General features: G+C 46.5%; 1 pseudogene; it reads left to right on the top strand.

The window, feature by feature from the left end:
* The first annotated feature begins 2,000 nt into the window (after positions 1–2,000).
* LOC144134042 (uncharacterized) lies at positions 2,001–3,259 on the top strand (annotated as a pseudogene).
* The last annotated feature ends 4,524 nt before the right edge of the window (positions 3,260–7,783 follow it).

The raw sequence follows: 7,783 nt of genomic DNA, 5'->3' as shown, positions 1-7,783 counted from the left end.
TAGCGGGCGTGAACAGCTTCACGACTTCTTTAAAATAATGATTTGTGGTACCATTATTGCGCAGACGTCGTTCTTCGCAAAGAACGGCGCGTTGCGGCGCGTCTAAGTGCTTGTGTTTCAAAAATAGAGGTGAGTGCGCCATGTGACACATTCAGCTGGTTTTGCTTCACCTCTATGATTCCGAATCGTTGTATTCCTAAATGCGCTGGCACGTGAGAAAGGAAGCTGTTTACAAAAACTAAACAATGTTTGTGTTATTGATCTAGTTTCGAGGCAGGATATTAAAATTACACTTCCTTGAAAATTTCCATAATTTTTATGAACGCCGCCGCGTGATTCCAAAATAAATTATTTTGTACGCGCTGTTGAAGCTTCGCGCTCAAAAAACATTGAGCGATTAGCAACGATTGGCGCACTTATTTGTGTGTGTGGCGCCTCGTAGCAGAGTAAATTCATGAATAAACACCGAAAGATGAGCACTGTGGGCCAGCCGCCAAAAAACGTTCCTTGAATGCACAAGTAGCCTCATATATAAACCTAAGCTTGTATTGAGCTTGTCGTGTTAGCTTTATGCAATGAGGTGATAAAGAAGAATAGGGAGCCCTGGAAAATTATTGGTATAAAAATTGACAAAGTGCTGAGACAAGCTAGAGCACCAAGCAGAAAAAAAAGTGGGAGAAGAGCACTAACGACTCTCAGATGAAAAGACTAAAGACGGTCTTCCACTAAGGGTTCCAGAGCCAGCCTGTCCACATAAGCCTCTGAGCCCAGGCGAGAACACTAGTAACAACAATGTTCAACAGCATAACATACTGTTATTTGGTGGCTCATCTTCTTGTAATGCAAGGCAAACAAGACGGGACACCGACAAAAAAAAAACTGCCGAAACAAACGCAGATTGGGCCTAGTAAGGATAACTCGGATCCGAAAGTAATCTCAAGAAAAAAAGTGATGACTACTGATGACCTCGTTATTTCGCAGTCTTTCAATTTTGTTATCAAGATCATAGTCATAATTATCATTACGTAAGATTTTGAATGAAAACCGCTGCCAAAAGAATTTTTCCTAAAGTGCGTATCTATGAAACAATTGAATACTAGTGAGGCACGTTGGAAATAAAACAATATTCAAGCAGGTTACGGGGGTATAATAGGGTAAATAGACGAAAAAATTGATTCCTTGATTTCATCAATAAAAAATAATACACACTGTGGGGAGCAAACCAGTGCAGCGGCGAGCGTGTAGGAGCGCTCTAAGCCATTTAAATATAGCGCCAAAAATCGAACCTCCTGGTATTTAAAAACGACAGACGCGAGGGTTTCTTTTTATGTTGTGTTCCGCCATTTTTTTCAGTGTTTACGTAATTTTTATAACAAATATGGTTAGATCTGTTAAGTATGTTCTCTTTTTAGAATTGTTTATGAGTTGCGGATGCAAATCTGTTCACCAGGGATGCTTTTATAGCGAACCGAAGCCTACTGGTTGTTGTTTCTTGTGGGCACCTTCCGCGCGCGTTATTTGACGTTTTATTGCCGGGAATAGTGCATCATTATGGCTAGAACGACTGGGAAGTGGACGAGGAAGAGGAAGTTTCGCGGCAACCAATTTAAAGGGAAAGAAACGAACGAAGAGCCGGCGCGTCGAAGTGCTAGTTTTTCAAAAATAGGGGTGAGTGCGCCATGTGACACATTCAGCGTGGAAGAGGCTACCGCTTCAGGATTTCGCTTCGCCAACATTGAGATCCTTCGAGACTTTCTACGGGAGTCGGCATTATGTAAGAAATGCGGGAAAGGTGAGGTTCAGCTAAACGAACAAGTTGATGAGAGAAGTGGACTGGCGTGCACCATGAATGCCTGTTGCCTTGAATGCGGTGCGACCAGCTCGTTCAAGACATCTAAGCGATCACAAAGAGGCTTGAGGTAACTGAACGGTTTGTTTTTGCTCTACCGACATATGGAAAAGGACTGCTGGCTGGCCGTGTGATATGCGCTGTTATGAACATGCCTCCGCCACCTACGAAATTTGCGTCGTACACTACGCGCCTACTTCATGCAACAGCGAGAGTTGCTTCACGAAGCATCACCCGGGCTGTTGACGAGGTGAAGACTGACATGCATGGCAGTTCCCAACCACAAGAAATTTCTGCTACTGTGGATGGAACCTGGATGAAGAGAGGGCATTCATCCCTGCACGGTGTCGTCACACTCATTTCAGCTGACACAGGCAAGGTGCTAGACTTCGAAGTGGAGGCTATGTTCTGCTCACTGTGTTGGCGAAATATCCATACTGACAGCAGCCAAGTAGAGTGCAAAGCAACACATATTGGACCGTCTGGAGGTACGGAAGCTGCGGGTGCTGTGGAGGTTTTTGCGCGGTCTGTTGAAAAACATGGAGTGATGTACAGCAAATACATTGGTGACGGGGACAGCAAGGCATACTTTGCTGTGAAAGAAGCAAAACCATATAGCAAAGACATTGAAAAAGACGAGTGCGTCGGTCATGTGCAAAAGCGTATGGGAACCAGGATTAGAAAGCTGAAGACTAGTTGGAAGGTAACAAGCTGTCAGATAGACTTCCACTATCTGGGAGAGGCCATCTCACAGAAAAGTAGATTGACGCCCTCCAATTTTACTACAGCAAGGCCATTCGTGAGAACACTGATAGCTTAGAAAGCACGCGGAAGGCCGTGTGAGCAATCTATTTCATAAGTTATGCACTGACGAAGAGAACAACCATGGACTGTGCACCAAATGAACGTCATCGTGGTGTGGGTACAACCGTGCCCTCAGTGAAGGTAATACTGAGGCATATTGCCATAAAAACAGCCTGCCAACTGTTGTTCTGGAACCAGTCAAGCCAGTGTTCCAGGCTTTATCATCACCAGGCCTTCTGAGCAAGTGTCTCCACGGCAGGACACAAAACACCAACGATTCAATGAATCAGCTGATTTGGCACCGCTGTGCGAAAACAACATTTGTTGGCACTGAAACGTTGAAACTTGCCACTTCCGATGGCGTGGCGTACTACAGTGACGGCAATCAAGCACAAATCGCTGTGTTGGAAAAACTTGGCCAGGTGTATTCTGTACAGTCGGTCCGAACCGGCTTGACAATGAGCGTGTTGAAACTCATCGGAAAGCAAGATCCGAAAGTCATCGGAAAGCAAGGCGCTTCGCAGAAAAAAGAGAAACATGAAGAAAGGCTTTGGGGAAGACACCAATAAAGCTAGGAAGTGTGTGTACTTTGCTGGTGCATTTTAATCTGTTGCAGGGCAGGTTCAAACATGAAAATGCGTTTTTCTCAAAATCACTTTTTTCAAAATTTTCGGAACATGATATATCTTTTCTGGTATATTATACAGCCTATTACGATGAAATCTTCCCAGATTATACTCACGTTTTTTGCTAGTAATCTGAATCTAAATGTTTGAAAATATATCGCTCAGTTATAATTAAAAAAAAGATTATTTCAAAGACCCTCTACGCTACGAGACATGTGATGGCAATGGTTTTTTCTTGTGACGTGAATTCGGGAAAGCATTTTTCAAAAGTTTTAGTTAAACCCACTGTTATACGCTTACTGTGCTTATTGTGCAAAATTTCACGGTCATGCTGTTTACTGTTTTTGAGAAAAGGTACATTTTATTTTTCCATCATAGCTTAAAATTTGGTTCTCAACTCCAAAAAAGAAAGGCTGCAGTGAAAAAATTACACCAATGAAGGCCAATGCTATTTCTATTGCGCGCGCATAATTTCACGCTACTATATAACGCAGTTATTGAGATATAAAGCTAAGACCAAGATGGCTCATGCACCCTACCATACCCCCTTAATGTTAATAGCCCTTAATAGCCGGTAAAAGTTAAGGATATAAGGAGCAGTGACCGTGTGAGAGGAGGCTTACTGTGATTCCCAACGCAAAAAAAATGTACGGATAGTGGAAACTGAACAGTGGATTAAGCAGCTTAAGACGGTAACACCTCATGTGGACATAGGCTACGTCATTTCTTCAGATAGTAAAGTTGAAAATGCAGTACAGGAACGTTTTTCAAAAACCACTCCGTCTAGAAATCGCACTCTATGTAAGTTAGTTGAGCGCTCTATGTGAAAAGTGGGTAGGGAGGCGGAACACATCCTGGAGTTGAAGTTCTTCCAAATCTATTACATAAAGAATATTGATATCGTACTGATTATTTTGTCAATTGCAAATGGTTGGCGTACACAGGACAGGCTTACATGGACGAGCTGGGATGTACAAGACAGCCGGGAGCTCGAGAGAGAAAGACGGCAAACATCTAGCCCCTAAAATGCATAATGCTTGCGAAGTACCACGTAATACAGCTCGGCCGCGATACGGCACCACTGGATGGTTCAGTATAGTGGCAGTAATCCCCCTTTCTAAAGAGTACCGTCTCGGTGCTGCAACAATGAAAGGAGGAATAGAAGGGAAGTCGGATATGTCTGGCGTCAGGTGTAGACACGCCTAAGGCGCTAGCGGTTGTGGTACGGCTTCATCTGGGGACCTGGGCAACTTCCGAGGTCGGCCGTGTAGAGGAGGGAGCTGTTCCTTGGGGAGGACTTCGTAGTTCACCTCACTGACGTGGAGGAACACCTTGTAGGGGCCAAAATACCGCAGAAAAGCTTCTCGCAGTGCCCTGGCGTGCGGATTGGGCTTCAAACCCATACTTGTTCGCAGGGCTGGTAATGCATATCTCTATGGCAGATGTCATAACGGCGAGCGTCGTGGGCTTGCTGATGCCGGATTCGTTTGTGGGCGGCCTCGGCGCGACTAATGACTAGGGCAGTACGCATAGCAGGGGAGGTAGTATTAGTTGGAAGCAGCATTGTGTCCAGCATGGTTGTGGCTTCGCGACCATGCACTAAAGGAAATGGATTGAAGCGCTTCGTTTCTTTCATCAGAGTATCATATGCGAATGCAACGTAAGGGAATATGGCCTCCCAGTTACACTGGTCTGTGTCGACATACATGAAAATTATGTCAGCATTCGTGTTTATGAGTCGTTCGGTGAATCCCTTAGTTTGAGAGTGGTAAGCTGTTGTTTTGTGGTGACTTTTGCAGCTAAAGCGCATAACCTCCTGCGCAAGGGCCGATCGGAACGCCGCACCCCTTCCAGAACGATAGCGGACGCACCGTGACGAAGCCCAGTGTCTTAAATGAAAACGTTCGCAATTTCGTCAGCGGTACCACGGTGAAGAGCTTTAGTCTCACAGTACTGGATGAGGTTATCGGTAGCGGCCACAAATATAGCGGTTACCCACCGAGGACTCAGGAAATGGGTCGAGTAAGTTCATGCCGACTTGATGGAAGGGGACTTGTGGCGGATCAATAGGCTGCTGTAGACCGGATTGCTTAGTCAGCGGAGTATTCCCATGTTGGCGCTCGCGGCAAGTTCTGACGCAACACTTGGCAATTGTATTAACCCTGGACTAGTAGTAATTGCACTGTATCCATGCGAAAGTATGGCAAAAACCCAGGTGACCAGAAGATGGGTCATCATGCACTACTGCAGAATTTCGTCACCAAAGGCCGCTGGTAGGATGAGCAGGTAGACAGCTTCTGTCAGGCTGCAGTTTTTCTTATACAGTACGCTGTCGCGTACACAGATCGACGACAGTCCGCGGGAGAGGATTCGTGGGGGAGACTGAGCGCTTCCTTCAAGACACTCAATGAGGGTTTGGTGTTGAGTGAGATTGGACGTAGAGATGGCGACAAGAAAAACCAAATGCACGCCGGGATCAGCTCGGTTGTCCTCGATAGGAGCATAAGACATAAAGTCAGCATCACTCTGCTTCCAACTGAAGCTAAAGACGGTGGTGACATCAGATTTTTGAAGTAGAAGGCTCCAGGGTGCAAGCTTTCGCGAGGGATATTTGAGGGTCGCCTGCCAACACAGCTAAAGGTGATCACTGACGAGTCTCTAAGGATGGCCATATAAATACAGGCGAAATTTGGTTACTTCCCACACAACTGACAACAATTCTTTTTCCATGGTGGAATAGTTCACCTCGGATTGTGCCAAGGTGCGGCTTGCGTATGCGATTACGCGTTGGAGACAATCCTGCCACTGCAAAAAGACAGCACCGAGGCCGAGGTTGCTGGCGTCTGTGCGCAGTTCAATGTCGGCTGACTCGTCGAAGTGTCCGAAAATGGGGGCACTTTGGAGACCAGTTCGGAGGTGTTCGAAGACCTGTTGTTTATCCTGGCCCCAGAAAAACTGTTCGACACCATTCGTGAGGCGGCTGAGGCGCTCCGAAATCTGGGATACGTTCTGCACAAAACGCTGATAATAGGCGGTGACCCAGAAAGGTTGGTGATAGAATTACAGCCACAGCGGCCGTCTTATCGGAGTCAGTGCTAACTCCCTTAGTGCTCACGCTGTGTCCCACAAATTTAAACTCTTGGAAAGCGAGGTTAGACTTTTCGAGCCTGAGGGAAAGGCTGGCCGAAGGAACTGATGTGAACACAGCACACAGGCGCCTCAGGTGCTCTTTGAACGTGGAGGAGAAGATGACAACGTCATCCGGGTACACGACGTAGGACTGCCATTTCATATCGGTAAGCGCGGTGTCCATCATCTGCAAAAAGGTTGCAAAGCTCGAGCACAGGCGGAAAGAGAAAATCCGGGTTTCGTGCAGACCGTCTGATGTAATGAAGCCGGTCTTTTCTCAGTCGCGTTCGTCCACCTCGATTTGCCAACAGCCGTTGCGTAAACCTAGCAAAGAGAAGTACGAGGCGGGGCGCAGCTGGTACAGGGATTCATCAATGCATTGCACCGAATAAACGTCTCTTTTGGTGCCTTTGTTTATATGTCAGCAATCAACGCAGAACCGTATGGTCCCATCTTTCTTTGCCACTAGTATAACAGCTGCCACTAGAGCAACGGCTGTATCACATCGTCCCCAATCATTTCTTGAACATTTCGGCGAATGGCTTCACGTTCCCTCAAAGAGATCCGATAAGGCGGCTGACAAAACGGTCAATGGTTTGCGTAAACTATAATTTGGTGCTTTGAGAGCGGGACTCAATACTGGTGTCCAGGAAGCGTTTCTGATCAGATGAGAGGTTCGGGTTTACGACGGTTTTTGTGTAAACGGTCGGTAGCCCCGCTGATGCAGGGGTTTCAGACAACGCGTGCTGTACCGCACATTCCTCTAAATACGCAATAGCTGTTTTGAGAGGCAAACACTTAGGTTCACAACCGAAATTGGTCACTAAAAATTCGATTTGCCTATTGTGTATTTTAATAATTGTGCCAGCTACACAGACTTGCCGCACAGAAGCAGCGACAAGTTGGTTCCAGCGATGCCACGACTGCCGGGGCTGTTTGAGCACTCTACGGTAATAAACTTGCCGGCTCTTCACGCGATCAATACGTGGTCGTCACAGAAGCGTAATATAGTCCTTGTGTGGCTCGGTGTTTTCGCCAACAGGACGTTGAGTGGAAAACGACACGATAAATTCCAGAGGGTTGATGACGGCACCGTACACCCGAAGGAAATTCAAACCGAGTATGAGGTACCTGGAGCACTCGGGTAACACAGGAAAGCAGCTAGAGTAAATAACACAGCGTATCTGTATTCCCGAAGTTCAAACTCCAATCAGCACCACCACATAGCCACCGGCTGTGCGGATCTGCGGTTCAGACCGAGAGGTCAAAATCTTTCTGAGGGCCGTGGCTAATAGGCTGCTCATTAGAAACATAAGTGCGGGTATACACGAGTATGTTAACGTCGTGGTTGTCGGCGGATACCGGAATTCTCTGC

The sequence above is a fragment of the Amblyomma americanum genome, chromosome 5 (assembly GCF_052857255.1).
Source record: "Amblyomma americanum isolate KBUSLIRL-KWMA chromosome 5, ASM5285725v1, whole genome shotgun sequence".
Classification (NCBI taxonomy): domain Eukaryota; kingdom Metazoa; phylum Arthropoda; class Arachnida; order Ixodida; family Ixodidae; genus Amblyomma; species Amblyomma americanum.
This window is presented reverse-complemented; position numbering and strand designations above follow the sequence as displayed.